Source organism: Myotis nattereri, assembly GCF_964212035.1.
Source record: "Myotis nattereri genome assembly, chromosome: 4".
NCBI classification, from domain to species: Eukaryota; Metazoa; Chordata; class Mammalia; order Chiroptera; family Vespertilionidae; genus Myotis; species Myotis nattereri.
Window position 1 is genome coordinate 76,413,373 of NC_138079.1, and position 9,521 is coordinate 76,422,893.

Sequence of the window (9,521 nt, forward strand, 5' to 3'; positions counted from 1 at the left end):
GCCAGCTGAAAATGTAATGTGGAAAAGCAAAATATCCTCTTAACAAGGGTCTTGATTGTCCTCAAGATACTCCAGGCCACAGTAATCTCTCCTGGCTCTGGGGAGCACAGATTCGGGTCCAGTGGTTCTCATACTCAGCTCTGTGGAGCCCCATGTAGGGAACACAGGAGGGTAAGAAGAGCCCAATGGAACTTTTCCACCCGACTTCAACCAGAGCAGCTCTAAGCTTATCTGCTTCAAGGGGTCCATAATTTTTTTAATATATATTTTTATTGATTTCAGAGAGGAAAAGAGTGGGAAAGAGAGAGAAAGTGAGATAGAATCATTAATCAGCTGCCTCTGGCATGCCCTGCACTGGAGGATGGAGCCCATCTTAATCTACCTGCTATTGCCTCCTACTGGCCAAATGCCTGTACAGCCGTAGGCTACTCCCCAAGCTGACAATGCTTCTGTACCCTTTGAAACCTTATCCTTTAAAGTTTATTATCTCCACCTTGCCTTAGGACAAATTGGGTTGATAAAAGCAAGGGTCCTAGACAAGGAAGGAGTCTTCAGTTCCTTTAGCTGAAGGTCCTCTGACCCCCAATGCCTTTCAAAATTATAACTCAACTCCGGACTCTTTATTAGTCTCTGGATTCCTATGTCATCTACGCGCAGCCCCTTTTCCAGATTCCTGAGCCCTTCTTGACGCTGGGACAAGAACCCCGGCATACACTAGTTCAGAGTGTTAATTGTTCCAATGATTCCTAACTGACCTCCGTGTCTGCTTTCCCTCTATAACCCACAATCCACATCATGGCTGGCCTTACCATCCTGAAACACAGGGTGGATCATGCTATTCCTTTTCTTACAACCCTTCTACTGCTCTTGGGGTAAAACCCAAACTCCTTCCCAGACCCTCCCCAAACCTGTCTCTACTCCAGCTTTCCTGCTCCATTCCCAGGCCCCACACCCCATCTCTTGGAGCCTGTAACTTATCATACTTCTCACCATTTCCTGCTCACTCTGTGGAAAAAGCAAGCTGCTGTGCTTTCCCTACTACCTATAATGCCCCTTCCCTCCTTGTCTATCCTCTTTTAAGATCCTCCTTTGTGACCTTCCATGCCACCAGGAGAGTTAGTTGCTTCCTTTTCTCTGTGTGTAAAACCTCTTCTATATCCCTATACAATGGCACTTATAATATTGTTATAATATTTATGTTCATGCTTACCTCTCCCACAATTATGGCTTCATCCCTAATGTTTTGGATAGTAACTGCCACTCAAACAATGTTTGTTGAGGTGAATTCAATCCCTCAATCTGTGGGCTAGGTTTACAACAAGTTGGGATAAAGCATTCAGTTCTGCTTAAATTCTAAGCCCAAGGATCAACTGTACTTCCACCCATCACAGTTGCATGCCTGATTCATCAGTAGCAATTACAATTGCTACTCTATTTTTCCCTCTCTAACGTCCAGCTTGAAGGTAACACCCCAGATGCAGGAGACAGAGCCTTAAGGATAGTATCATTGATATTATTTCAACTCTTCCTACTAGTAAGAGGGAATGATGAATTCAGGCAAGATGTCCAGCATTCTATTATCCTATATAATAAAAGGCTAATATGCAAATCGACCAAACGGCAGAACGACCAGTCACTATGACACACACTGACCACCAGGGGGCAGATGCTCAACGCAGGAGCTGCCCCCTGGTGGTCAATGCACTCCCAAAGGGGGAGCGCCACTCAGCCAGAAGCTGGGCTCAAGGCTGGCCAGCACAGTGGCGGTGGCAGGAGCCTCTTCCACCTCTGCGGTAGTCAGACATCCCCCAAGGGGTCCCGGAGTGCGAAAGGACACAGGCCAGGCTGAGGGACACCACCCCCCCAACCCCCCAGTGCATGAATGCTATGCACCGAGCCTCTAGTGATCTATAAACCTCCTGGAAGAGGCACCAGCTGTAAGAACAGTCAGTGCTGTTACAGAAAACAATAAAAGTTCGCCAACAACACATAACTAACATTTAAATGTAAATTTTCAAATGTGAAATATCTCATTAATTTTACCAGTCCATTTCCTTTTTCCTTCCCCTCCCAAGAAAGACTACACAACTTTCTGCTGAACAGAATCAACCATGAAATACCAGATTGCTGGTCCAACCCCAGCAGGTCCAGGGGTCCCCAAAGGCATAGACGGAGTCGGCGAAGAAGGAAGGACACGGAGACAGCGTTCAGTTGATCAGCAGCCTAGCCAGGATCTCCAGCCAGGATCTCCAGCCAAGTTCTGGTCTGGATCTCCAGAGAGGTTCTGCTTAGGATCTCTAGCCAGGTTCTGTGTCCATGTTCTCTTGCTAGGTTCTCCAGCCAGGTTCTGTAGCCAAGTTCCCTCGCTAGGTTCTCCAGCCAGGTTCTGTCCAGGTTCTCCAGCCAGGTTCAGTCACCAGGTTCTAGTCAGGTTCTCTTGCCAATTTCTGTAGTCAGGTTCAGTCCAGGATCTTTTGCCATGTTCTCTCCAGCGAAGTTCTTCTGTCTCTAGGTTCTGTGTAGGTTCTGTCTTCTTGGTTCTGTCTTCTAAGTTCTGTCTTCTAAGTTCTGTGTCTTGCTGTCTTGTTACATCTGTATTTATACCAGTTGATTCAATCCTATCAATCTCTATTACAAAGGTTAGGGCGTTTCTTATCTCCATTCCAGGGAGTAAAGATTATGTAGCTTAAGCATGATTGTTCATAGTTAAAGTGATTAATTACCCGCCTGGCACTTAGTTGAGGGGTTTTATTCCCTCCCTAACTTCAGGGGAAAATCCCTACCTGGGGAAACAACCTTTCTCAGAGAGGAGACCTTGGTTAAAACACATAGTGCCAAGAAGGTGAGCAAACATATTAAGAACAGTATGCCATATATGCCAGGTCCTTTGAAACAGCAAGCATGGACCGGCTCCCAGCACCAGATGACATAGTCTTGGAAGGTGTTTCCAGGAAACCAGAGGGAGAAGTTGTCCAGAAAACACTGGCTTCGGTGATATCAATGTGTATTTTCAGTTTCCTTTTAGGACTTCTTGGTTTAGTGGAGCATGCTGCGTCTTTCCCCCCCCCCCCCCCCCCCCCAGCACTGCAATAGTAATCCTGTCTTGTTCTGCTTTGTTCTGTGCTGTTTTCATTCTGTTTCTGATTGCCACTGATTTATTGGACGTTTGACCTCCTAAGAGTGGTTTACATGGAGACTGAAACCCAATCAAGTCAAAATCAACCCTGCAATAAAGTAGATCTAAACCAAAACACTAAACGTTGCCAACTTAAAAATTCTTTTCTTAACAAACCACTGAAGATAGCGATCTCAGACTTCCCTTGAAAGTCAAAGAGAACCATTTTTCCTTTACTTCCCACTTTTTAAAGGCACTGTCACAAAGAAATCAAAAAGTGCACCCATCATAACTGACAGCTCAAACACGTTTCGCAAATCAAGCCCACCAATGTCACCAGTATCTAGATCATAAGCAGCACCCCCAAAGCCCCATCTGTGTTCACGCCCCAGCCTGCCCGCCTAGGAAACTCCTACCCTGGTCAAACTCTGGATTAGCTTTGCTATTTTCCAACGTCACATAAATGGACTCATGCAGTGTGTGTGCTTTTGTCTGGTTTCTTTTGCTCCAAATTACTGGTGGGATTTATCTTCGTCTTCTCATGAGGCAACGGTTTGTTCACTGTCAATACTATATAAGCAATGCCTTTGTGTGTTTGTTTGTTTCAGGAGCATCTACACAAACAATTGTTCTGAGGAAACCAGGTTGAGACGCATGGATCCCAGTGTTAGAATATAAAGGCTTTAGTCAAAAGAGGGAACAGTGAATAAGATGACCTTTTGAAATAGCCTGAAATCAATTGTTAAGAAGCAGCTGTTTGAGGGAAGAAATGGAATAGTAAAAAGAGCTCTGTGAGAGAAGCCAGAAAAACAGTCTTGGAAAGAAATGCCCAGAACCGAGTCGGGGACCTTGGTTCAAAAGAAAAGAAAATTTGCCTCTGAAAAGGTTTTGATTCAGGCTGGCTTTGCGCTCTTCAGCAAAACCTTTCTTCCTCTGCCTGTGAAGTTCTGCCCTCAAAGGCCAGTTGGTCTGAAGGCAGCAGCTCTGCGAGGGAGCAGGTCTTGCCACACCTTCTCACACATTGTATGATATTTGACTGAACAATTCCTCGCCTAACAAGGCAATTGCATTCTCCTTCTACCTTTTAAAAACACAGGGTATCCAAAGCTCTCTGTGTGTTTTCCATATTTCCATTACTGTGAACTATCGCTTTGTGAAAGTTTGTAACTTACTAAATTGTTGTTACCAGCTGGTTCTGATATTTAAGATACTGAACTTTTTACTAGTGCTTCAGAAAACTACCTGCATTTAAAACATAACTTACTTTCATTTCATTATAAAGATTTTTATTAGCACAATTATCAAAATGGTCCCAGAAATACTGATTAATGCCATGTTATGAAAATAAAACTATCCCTTTCTTCCCCCCTTAAAAAAAATTCACACAAAACTTTCACTACTAAGAAAAAACTCATTCAAAGTTATTTACTACAGTTTCTAAAAGATATTGATTCCAGTGAGTTTGTAAAGTATTTATTCTGTGGCTCTAAGCTTTCCTTTAATCTTTCTATTTACAGAAGGTTCACTAAACCTATCACAGATTTCCAGGATGCTGGCTTAAAATACCGGTATTCATCAGGAACAAGAATAGAGGTGTTGGAATACTTACCAGGGGTATTAGTAAGAGAGAGTAGGAGTGGTCTGCCAGCACATAGATAGTTTGAATTCTAGTTTTATAACCAAACCCAACATTCATTGCACTAAAATATCTATACTAATAAAAGGGTAATATGCTAATTAGACCGGATAGATTGAACATCTTCTGGTTGTCCGGTCCTCCTTTCAGACAAAGCCATGGCAGGGGCTGAGGAAGAGGCAGTTAGGGGTGATCAGGCCAGCAGGGGAGGGCAGTTAGGGGCAATCAGGCCAGCAGGAAGAGGTGGTTAGGGGTGATTAGGCAGGCAGGTGAGCAGTTAGGGGCAATCAGGCAGGCAGGTGAGTGGTTAGGGGCGATCAGGCAGGTAGGCAGAGGCAGTTAGGGGCAATCAGGCAGGCAGGCAAGTGGTTAGGGACAATCAAGCAGGCAGGCAGAGTGGTTGGGGACGATCAGGCAGACAGGCAGGCGAGTGGTTAGGAGCCAGTGGTCCTGGATTATGAGAGGGATGTTCAACTGCCAGTATAGGCCCAGATTGTGAGAGGGTGCAGGCCAGGCTGAGGTACCCCTGCCCCATGCACGACTTTTGTGCACTGGGTCTCTAGTAATAAATATTTTTCAAAAGGGTTGGGGGGGAGAGGAAATCATACAAACAAAAGGCTAATCTCCAAAGATGTAATGCTGAGTTTTAAAACCATCACCTAAAGCAATCACCTGGGAAACTTGTTTCTTAAAACTCTGATGCCCGAGCCTTATATCAAACCTATAGAATCAGGATCTATAAGAGTAGGGTATTTGTACAAGGTCACTGAGTAATTCTGAGACAACCAGGAAAGTTTGAGAACCATCATTTAAGAAAATGACTGGTCTCTAAAACAAGATTCATTAACCACTAGGTGGTGCCAGGTTATCAAAGATGGAACTTTCTGGAACATGAATTTTCCTTTCAGTATGCAATGTACTCATTTTCTTTTTCTCTCTCCACATGTACCCAAACTTTTAGAAAAGGGTAATGTCACACCAAAATAAACATGCCACTCAATATCAGTTTGGCAGTTTTAAAGTGAAATCATTTTGGTTATGACAGGCAAGCTTGTTCTGAGGGACTAAGGGCAGTGTTTCAGCACTCCTGCCCTTAGCATCTTCTTTTCTGGCTGCAGATGTTAGAAAGAAGAAAATCCACTGGGAATAGTGCCTGGTCAGCAATGAATGATTGGATAAGAGAGAATGAAGTGACAAGTTCCTGAACGCCATCCAAAACAATGACTTCGAAAATACAGAAGAATCATCAGTTTACTCATTTCTAACTCCCACTGCTTTTGTGCAAAAGTATTTGACAACTTCTTTAACAGTTTTATCCTTTCTTCTTTCTCAGACTTGTTTCATGTTAAAAAAAAAAAAAAATCCTGTGTGGGTGATAATCTCATTTCAAAATTTTTCTAAAGAATACATTTGTTTGAAAGTTGCTTCATGTGTAGCCTTACATGTATTTCATTACTTTTTATTTGTAAATGTGCTTTGAACAGAAATGGAGTACAGCTCAGCAAGACAAATAAGACATTTATTCTATTAATTCTACAAGTACCTATTGAGTAACTGTACGGTAGCAGGCATTGTGTTATGTACTAGCAAAGAAATGCAGGGCTGAGCAAAACAAACAACACAGAAGCTTTCATGTACTTGCATTCTAGTTGGGAGAAACATCTGGGGAAAACAAAGAAAGTAAAAGAGCAAAATAATAACAGAGTGACAACTCTTTTTTTAAAATAAAACAGACCATTCAGGTAAGGCCCTCCAGTGAAATGGCTCTGGTACCCAGGCCTGAAGTGAATGTATATGGCTGTGAGCCAAAACTGAGCAAAAATAAGCTAAAGAGACACCTGAAATTGAGGAGAAAGTAGCAGAGAAGGATGTCAAGAAGAAGGAGCTCCATAAAGAGCAACTAAGCCAGGCCAATGCTGCTGCCTCCAACCACACCACTGACAACGATGTGGGTGCCAAGGAGGAGAGCCTGGGCTCAACCAATACTGCAAGATCTGCAGCCAAGCAGTCTACCAACTAAAGGTCATTGGGCAAGACCCATACCCACACAAGTTCCATGTAGATGTCTCGCTCACTCACTTCATCCAAGAGCAAAGTCAACTGCAGCCTAGGGACCACCTGAGGGACATCACCTTAAAGGTGACAGGTGGGATCCCATGACAAAAGAGCTTCTGGGGAAAAACTCATCTTCTATGACCTCTTAGGAGCAGGGGTCAAGTTGCAAGTTATGGCCAATTATAGGAATTATAAATCAGAAGAAGAATTTATTTATGTCAATAACAAACTATATTGGGGAAACATAATTGGGGTTCAGGAGAACCCTGGGAAAACCAAAAAGGCTGAGCTGAACATCATTCCCAATGAGAGTTGAACATGATTCCAAATAAGACAGCACTCCTTGCTTGCATATGTTACCCCATCTTCACTTTGGCATTAAAGACAAGGAAACATGATATTATCAGATACTTGGACTTGATTCTGAATGGTTTTATAAGGCAGAAATGTATCATCTGCTCTAAGATCATCACATTTATAAGAAGTTTCTTGGGTGAGTTGGGATTTTTAGAAATTGAAACTCCCATAATGAACACCATCCTGGGGGAGATGTGACCAAGCCCTTTATCACCTACCACAATGAGCTGGACATGAATTTATTTATGAGAGTTGCTCCAGAACTCTACCATAAGATGCTGATGGCTGGTGGCATTGACCAGGTTTATGAAACGATGCCAGTTCTGGAATGAAGGAATTGATTTGACTCCCAATCCTGAGATCACCACCTGTGAGTTCTACATAGCCTACACAAGCTATCACGAGCTCATGGAAATCATGGAGAAATTATTTCGGGGATGGTGAAGCACATTAACAGCAGTTACAAGGTCACCTACCATCCAGATGGCCCCAACGGCCAAGTCTATGAGACTGATTCACTCCACCCTCCAGAGAGTCAGCAAGATAGAAGATCCTGAGAAAGCCTTGCAGGAGAAGCTACCAGACACTAACTTCTTCAAAACTGAAGAAACTCTCAAAATTCTTGATGATACCGGTGTGGAAAAAGCTGTTGAATGCCCTCCACCTAAGACAATAGCCAGGCTTCTTCATAAGCTTGTTGAGGAGTTCCTGGAAGTGGCACACATCAATCCTACATTCATCTGTGATCACTCACAGATAATGAGACCTTTGGCCAAATGTATATGACTGAGTGCTTTGTCATGAAGGAAATATGCAATGCCTACACCAAGCTGAATAATCCCATGTGGCAACAACAGCTTTTCAAAGAACAGGCCAAGGAAGCCAAGGTCACTGGCAATGATGAGGTCATGTTTATAGATGAAAACTTATGCACCACTCTGGAATACGGGCTGCCCCCCACAGCTGGCTGGGGCCTGGGCATCGGCCGAGTCACCATGTTTCTCACAGATGCCAATGACATCAAGGAAGTACTTCTGTTTCCTGCCATGAAACCCAAAGACAAGAAGGAAAAGGTAGTAATTGCTGATACACTGGAAAACACAACAGCTGGCACTTCTGTCTAGAAAATAATAATTGTAAGTCACATGATTCAGGTATTTTTGCAAAAGGTCAAGGACTGCAGGGAATCCTTGTATATTGCTATGTACTTGACTATTGTAGTTCAGTCACCAGAAGAGGGAAAAAGAATTAAGAATTCCTGTTTTACTCCTTGTTATTAAATAGACTGTCTCTAAAGAACAAAGAGGAGGAAGAGGAGAAAAAATAAGAAAGAAGAGGAGCAGGAGGAGGACAAGGAAGAGGAGGAGGGGGGAGGAAAAGGAAGAGGAAGAAAAAAAGGAGAAAGAAGAAGAAGAAGAAGAAGAAGAAGAATAAATTTATATATATAAAAGGCTAAGCAACCATCTAACCGTCTGACTGGTATCTATGACATGCAATGACCACCAGGGGGGCAGATGCTCAACGCAAGAGCTGCCAAGCTGTGGTGACTTGGCAGCAGTAGTTCTCAGGTGACACACCCCAGAACCAGAGAGGAGGGAGTCCGGGATGCATCACCTGAGAACCACCCTCGTGCAATCCGGGACCCCTCGGGGGATGTCGGAGAGCCGGTTTTGGCCCTATCCCTGCAGGCTAGGCCGAGAGACCCCACCTGCCGGAGGGACCCCACTCACTCTGCCACGGTGCCACCCCAGGTGCAGCTGGCCGGGGAGGGACTGCAGGAGGTTGGCTCCAGGGTGTGTCCTGCCCATCTCACACAGTCCTGCCTTTCCAGCCACCTTCTAATTAATTTCCTTTCCATGTGCACTAATCTGTGCACCGGGGCACTAGTTAAAAACAAAGCAGAGTGGCCCTAGCCGCTGTGGTTAGAGTGTAAGGGCACATATCTTAGTTGCAAGCTTGGTCCCAGGCCCTGGTCCGGGCCCATGCAGGAGGCAACTAATCGATGTGTCTCTCTCACATCGATGTTTCTCTCTCTTTGTCTCTCCCCCACCCTTCCACTCTTTCTAAAAATCAATTAAAAAGATATCCTTGGGTGAGGATTAATAAAAATAAATAAATAAAGCAGAGTGATGTATAGTTTCTGCACAAGGTGGAACTGTTTTTGACAGGGTGGTCAGGAAAGGCATCCCTGAGGACGTGACATTTGAGCTAAGAGTAAAGGTGACAGGAAGAGCTGGAGGCCCAGCTATCTAGGTGGAGGGCAGTGCAAATGCAAAGTCCTGGGGGCAGGAACAAGCCCGGCAAGTTGCAAACCAGGAAGAAAGCCAATACCGGGGAAATTGTCAGCCAAATGAGGTT

The 9,521-nt window shown here is 44.1% G+C and overlaps 1 pseudogene across 1 annotated transcript; it reads left to right on the forward strand.

Annotated features, from left to right (window-relative positions):
* The first annotated feature begins 6,511 nt into the window (after window positions 1–6,511).
* Window positions 6,512–8,287, forward strand: LOC308518293 (lysine--tRNA ligase-like; annotated as a pseudogene). The gene has a single exon. The product of its transcript is annotated as a lysine--tRNA ligase-like (transcript).
* Window positions 8,288–9,521: the final 1,234 nt, after the last annotated feature.